Here is a 7,489-nt window from a genome sequence, read left to right on the forward strand (position 1 = left end):
TAGAGATGGCTGTGTTGGTGAGGTGGCTCAGCAGCTGAAACTACTTGCCATACAAGCCTAGTGGCCTGACTTTGATTTCTGGATCCCATGGTGGAAAGACAAAATCAATTCTCCAAAGTTGTCCTCTGACCTTATGCAGGCTGTGGAACATGTGTGTCCCCCATACATACAGAATTATAATTTATAATCATAATCAGCTGGATGGTGGTGGCACACACCTTTAATACCAGCATTCAGAAGGATTCAGTAGGCAGAGGCAGGCAGATCTCTGAGAGTGAGGCCAGCCTGGTCTACAGAGAATTTAAGGATACCCAGGGCTACATAGTGAGACCCTGTCTGCCTCAGAAAAAAAAAAAAAACAAATAAAAAAATCATCATAATAAAGTCAGAGTGAGATGATCTATGTCCAATCAACTTGACACACATTATTTTGGTTAAAGTAATAGTAGATGGTATTTGTATATACCTTCTAATGGTCAAGTACTTTATTAAATAGTTGAACACTTAAAGTCTGTTGTATCGTTTTATTGCTATCTTCACCTTCCAGACACAGCTAGTAGAAAAAAAGAACAGAGATTTAAAACCAGGATGTCTGGTTCAAAACCAATGCTCCTAGGCAATATTTCATATAATCTGAATATAAGAAAAGGTGTTCTCAAGAAATTAAAAATGCAACCATAAAATGTAACTATACTCTCTTGAGATAAAGATTTTGAAACCAAGTAGAAGGTTCATGTCTTAGCCCAATCATGTCATAACAGTACAATGAGGACAGTAACTATACTAAGACAGAGATTCTGAGGACTAAATGATCTCTATGTATGGCAGCCAGTCCATGTAATAGCTATTATTATTTTTATCAAATGGGATTATATACTGGAAATGCACTCCTGTACATAGCTAACAAAGTTCAGTGTCACAAACAAGAATTTGCTAAGCAGTTTGTAATATGAGTTTATTTACTAGAATTTACCTAAAATCAACACATAATACTGGTTCTAAATCCTTGTACATAGTATGTTGTTTTAAAACAAATTCTTGCTCTCTTGGAACTCATTTAAAAGAATTCAGTGCTCAGGAGGTATGCAAATCTGAGTTCAAGACCAGTCTTTGCCTACATAGGACAGCCATGGCTACCTAGAGAGACCTTGTCTCAAAAAGAGAGAATTTTAATTTGAAATGTAAATACTAGAAAAAAGAAAAAAAACACAAGAGATAAGAAAAAGAACACTCAGGTGGCACATGGGAAGGTGTCATTTACCTTAGCTGGATAAGAGATTTCATACTGACAATGTTTTTAGATATTTTTATTTATGTGTATGGGTGTTTTGGCTGCATATATGTGTGTGTACCAGGTATGTGCCTGGTGTACTCAAGAGGCCAGAAGGACATCAGATCCCCTGAAATTAGAGTTACAGGTGACTGTGAGCTGCCATGTGGGTGCTGGTAACAGAACCTGTATCCTCTGGAGGAGCAGTCAGTGTTTAAACTGCTGAGCCATATCTCTAGCACTTGATAGTGACAGTTTTCAAACAAAAACAAGAATTTTCTATACTTTAATTAAGGGAAGTCAGAAATGTACAGAGCTGAGGCCAGGCATGGTGGGATATGCCTATAATCCTAGCAACCAGGATGGTAAGGCAGGCGAATGACAAGTTTAAGATCAGCCTGTTTATACAGTAATTTACTGTTTTTTTCTAAAGGAACTCTGAGGGGGGGATTGCAGATTATAAACTGCTTCCATCAGACACTCTGAGAACTCGGGGAACAAAGGACAGACCATTCCAAAGACAGACAGATGGGAAGGCCATCATAAATCACACAAAGGAGATAATAAGATGCTGAAGACGGGGCTGGAGAGATGGCTCAGAGGTTAAGAACACTGCCTGCTCTTCCAGAGGTCCTGAGTTCAAATCTCAGCACCCATATGGTAGTTCACAACCATCTGTAGTAAGGCCTTTTCTGGCCTGCAGGCATACACTTGAGCAGAACCATGCATACAAAATAAATTTAAAAATAGATGCTGACAACAGAAAAAATAGAAAGGCTAAGAAATGATAAATAGTATGTAGTACATGACTCCAGTTCTAGGGCCAAAACCAGGGAGAAGAACCAGAAGCACCACCAAAAGGTGAGCCAGATGGTCCAAAAAGAGAAGAAAGAAAGAAAGAAAGAAAGAAAGAAAGAAAGAAAGAAAGAGAAACTGGCAATCAAACCATAGGACAAGCCCAGTTATAATCCTCAAATCTAGTTGGAGAATTTAGTATGGCTGTGACTTCTCCTGTATAACAATCAACATGGGAGGAAAATAATCCAATTTATCACTAACTGTGCAAAGGCTAGAGCTAGTACCATGTTGAAAAAGAACCTGTTGCTTGAGACTAAGCTCTTCTAGGAGCCTGCACACAAAGAATATTACAAGTCAGAGAATCAGGGGATAACTCTGGCACAGTCTGAGTGGGGGACTGCCGTACTGTGAGATGACAGTACAGGAGAAAGGGAGAGACTAAGATGGGCAAGCTAGGTTATTCAGGTGGCTGGAGGCTTGGGCTGTCAAAGGCACACTGCATGTTGGTCCTGTCCTCTGTCGAAAGACAAAAACTTAATCAACTGAGAAAAACTGCGGAGACCATGCCCCATTTAGTAGGCAGTAGGGCTTTTGGGAACAACTATTTTCTGGCTTACTGCTAGTGACACTGAGAACTCTGAAGCTCGCTCGGGTCCAGCTCCACTATAGTTCTCAGCACCTTGGGTAGCTTCCCCAACTCTCCAACAAACTCAGAATCCAACTCTTGGCTAGGACATTAGCCAGCAGAGAGGACAGAAACGTGGGAGTACGGAGCGAGCGAGAACCTACATGGATCATAGGCTATGGAGCTAACTGCAGCCAGCAGAGGCTCCAGAAGGAAGGCTCTGTTGAACATCAAAACCTTGATGTGTCTGCAATCCCTAGAAGCCTAGGTAAGGATAGAGTCATGCTTAAACTGACCATGTCCTCCAACGGGCAGATTCTAATACTACTTACTGTGCTTGTACCCAGAAACACACCACTCCAGTACATTTTCATCTTTAAAAAACTGTTTTTCATATTTAGCCTGTTTTTCTTCTTTTCTTTTTACACTTAGTATTATTTTTTACCTTATTTTATCTTTAAAATGTTTATTTTAAAAATTAATATTTCAATTAATTTTTATTTTGTAATCAGATTATTTTAATTGCTTGTTTTTCTCTTACTCATGTTCTTTTGTATCATTTTTAAAAATATTTATTTATTATGTATATACTATTCTGTCTGTCTGTATGTCTGCTGGCCAGAAGAGGGCACCAGACCTCATTACAGATGGTTGTGAGCCACCATGTGGTTGCCAAGAGTTCAATTCAGAACCTCTGGAAGAGCAGGCAGTGCTCTTAACTGCTGAGCCATCTCTCCAGCCCCTGTATCACTTTTTAAAATTTAATCTTGCTTTGTCTCTGTTTCCACTTCTTGCCCTTCTATTTGCCTTTTTAAATTTGACCCTATTAATTCTTAACTTCATACCAAACTCTATATCATTTTTGCACTTTTGTTTTATGGTTGTTGGTTGTAAAGAAGCTGACTTTAATCAACCTTTAAATTTATTTTTTTTACATTTATTTACTCTTATTATTATTAGTGTGTGTGCATGCATGCATGTGTGTGCGCGCTGTATACGCCTTGTGGGCATATAGGAGTCACTTCTCTCCTTCCACCATGTGAGTTCTGCGATTGAGCTCAGGTTGTCAGGTTCACCACCTTGAAAGTGTAATTTTAAATCTATTACAGCAGTTTCTTTCCTCCTTTCTGAGTGGTACCAAAGATAGAGCCTACAAGGGACAACTGATCCTTAAAAAGAGACCCAGATAAAGCCATAAGTGGTATCATCCAAGTGCACTAAATACAACACAGAAACACCCTCAATGGGTAATGACAAGGCGATTCCTCCAAAAGATCCTAACTCCGCAATTACCAGGTCAAAAGATACTAAATAGTTGAAATGTATTTGAAAGTCTAATTGTAAAAACAGTCAATAAAAATAAAATAATTAAAAAGGAATCAATCCAGGATCTGGAGAAAAGAGTTGGCATCATAGATGAAAGCAAGAGAAGTGAGATTTTTGAAAACCCCAGGAGCTACTGGCTACTGAAGGAGTGAAAGTTTTCTTCAGAGATGTGGCCTTTCAAGGCTACCCATACTCCAATAGCACATACTGGTAGCAGTAAGTGGATTTAGTGGGTTAAAGAAAGAGACAAAGAACAAGAAGACAAGAAGGAAAAGTGGTAGGGAAGATAGAATTTAGAAGGGAAGGAAATGGGGGAGGTGTATTTGATTAAAACACATTATATATGTAAGAAATTCTTAATTAAGATGAAAGTTTCCCTAGCAATTCAACATCTGGACATTTTTCCACAGAACGTACACTTGAATAATGCTATGGGAAAGTGAGTGTGCCAGGTATGTAGGCTACCTCCCCTGCTTCTGTAAATCTTTGTTGCAGCAGCTCATTTGCTGGTATACTGCAGAATAATCAACACAATATAGAAAAAATGAAGAACAAATAAATCCAGATACAATAATACTGGGTACCTTAAATACCCCACCCTTATTAATAGATCAACCAGAAAAAAATAACCAATGAAAAACCTTCAGAGCTAGACTGAACCGTAGGTTAAGTGTATTTAACAAACATATCTACAGAATATTGCATCTAATAACTGTTAAATACACATTTTCAATAGCCCATGGAATTTTCTCTAAAATATAATGCATTTAGATCATAAAACAAGACTTTAACAAATTACAAAAATATCAAAATAATTTGTTGTATCTTATCAGATCATAGTGGTATTACAAACTGATAGCAAAAGAAACTATAGAAATTATACAAACACATGAAGAGTAAACAATTTATTTTTTAGTTTGTGACTTGAGAGTCTTGTTATATAGAACTGGCTATAGCGGCATCTGCTTTATAGCCAGACTGGCCTTAACTTCAGGATAACCATCCGAGCCCAGCCTCTTAATAGCTGGAATTATAGACATGTAATACCTGTCTTAAGAATACACTTTTAGTTGGTAACTGGATCATGGACGAAATCATCAAGAAGTTTTTTAAACCTAGAATCAAATGCAAATTAAATATAACCTTGAGAACATATCAAACAAAGGCATGTCAGGTTTCTGATCTCTATATGTAGACCACATGTCATACACACACATCTGGACACATACACAATAAACAAACAAATAAATGTATGTATGTTAAAAATTAAAATCTAAATTTTTTTAAAATGGAAAATCCAGAAGAACTGAATACATTCCTAAGTCATATGTATGCCTTATCAAAATTAAATGGAGAGGATGTAAATAATCCCAACAGATTTATAACAAGCAACAAAATTAAAGCAGTAACGAAGAGTTTCCTATCCTAAACACCAGGACTGGACAGATTACACACCAATTCTGCCAGACTTTTAAGGAAGAATTAACATCAAAGGTCTCCAAACCAAAATAGGAAGGAACAGAAAAAAATACATTCTATGAAGGCAGTATTCCTATTGCCAAACCCATATAAGGACACAACAAAAAAGAAAACTATAGACCCATGTCTGTCATAAATGTAGATGTAAAAAGTTTCAACAAAATACTCACAATCTCAATTCAACAACGTGTCAAAAGGATAACAATGTAAATTGGGTGTGGTGGTACACACCTTTGATCCCAGCACTCCAGAGACAGAGGCAAGTAGATCTCTGTGAGTTTGAGGCCATTCTGGTCTACATAGTGAGTTCCAGGACAGCCAAAGCTACTTAGTAAAACATCTGTCTTCACTCCACCTCACCCTCCACCAAAAAAGATATCACTATCAACTTGATTTTATTCCAGAGATGCAAGAATGATTCAACATATACAAATCAATAAATGTAACATGTCATATAAAGAGACTCAAGGATAGAAGTCACACGGTCATCTCAGAGATGCAGAAAAGGCATTTGACAAAATTCAGTATCATTTCATGATTAAAAAAAAAAAAACTGAGGGCTGGAGAGATGGCTCAGAGGTTAAGAGCATTGCCTGCTCTTCCAAAGGTCCTGAGTTCAATTCCCAGCAACCACATGGTGGCTCACAACCATCTGTAGTGAGGTCTGGTGCCCTCTTCTGGCCTGCAGACATAGACACAGGCAGAATATTGTATACATAACAAATAAATAAACATTTAAAAAAAAAAACCTGAAAAAACAAGGAACAGAAGGAACTAACTAAAACACAGTGAAAGCTACATACAAAAATCTATACCAACATTATACCAAATGGGGAAAATTTTAAAGTATTCCCTTTAAGATTAGAATCTAGACGAGAGTGTCCCCAGTATTTCTGCTCTTATTCAGAATATTTGAGGTCTTAGCCACAGCCAGCCAAAAGGCAAAAGAAAAAAAAATGTATGGTAAAGGGAAAGGAAGAAGTCAAATTATCCCTATTTGAAGACATTAAAGAGACCACTACAAAACTCAAGATTTAATAAATACTATCACCAAAGTAGGAGGATACAAAAATCAACATATAAGAATCAGTATGTTTCTGTGTTTTAATAATGAAAATTTTGAGAAAGAACTCTAAAAAACAATCTTATTATCGACAGCCCTTAAAAATACCTAGGAATAAATCTAACCAAGGAGGTAAAAGACCTCTTTAATGGAAAGTTTTGAAAGCTAAAGAAACTGATGGAAAGATCACTCACAATCACGGATTGACAGCATCAAGAACGTGAAAAGTGGGTCTATAAAAAGACTCCGATGGTAAAAGTGCATTGCCACTAAGCCTGTGAACTAGAGCTGCCTGCCGAGCCTGCAGACTTCACTTCCATCCCCATGATCCATATAGTGGAAGAAGAGAACTCTCCTGCAGGTTGTTCTCTAGCCTTCACATGTGCACATACTACAAAATTGTAAAAAAATTTAAATTAAAATAATAGGGCCAGCAAAATGGCTTAGCTTAGCTTGATGGCCTGAGTTTGATCCCCAGGATACACATGGTAGGAGAAGAGAACGGACTTCCACAAGTTGTCCTTTCCACACATGCCATGGGACATGCCACCCACAAAGAAAAACACCAAAGTAAATAAATGTCAAATATATATAAATAAATAATATAAAAATGGCATATTTCTGAAAGCAATCTATAGATCTGATTTGATATAGTCCCTCTAAAAATTCCAAAGGCATCATTCACAGAAATTGAAAAGAATTCTAAAATGAATATAAACCCATGAAGACCAGGAAAACAACCGCAATCCCAATTAGTGAGATTATTGCTAGCCAGGCAGTGGTGGCACACGTCTTTAATCCCAGCACTCTAGAGGCAGAGGCAGGCGGATCTCTGTGAGTTCGAGGCCAGCCTGGTCTACAAGCGCTAGTTCCAGGACAGGTTCCAAAAGCTACAGAGAAACCCTGTTTTAAAAAAAAAAAAAACAAA

The 7,489-nt window shown here is 37.5% G+C and overlaps 1 protein-coding gene across 10 annotated transcripts in view; it reads right to left on the reverse strand.

Moving 5' to 3' along the window:
• Fam120c (family with sequence similarity 120 member C) overlaps positions 1–7,489 on the reverse strand; it is a 127,046-nt gene that overhangs the window by 104,537 nt on the left and 15,020 nt on the right. The window lies entirely within an intron of this gene.

Source organism: Alexandromys fortis, unplaced genomic scaffold (genome assembly GCF_014885135.2).
Source record: "Alexandromys fortis isolate MF-2015 unplaced genomic scaffold, M_Fortis_MF-2015_v1.1 scaffold_295, whole genome shotgun sequence".
Lineage (NCBI taxonomy): Eukaryota > Metazoa > Chordata > Mammalia > Rodentia > Cricetidae > Alexandromys > Alexandromys fortis.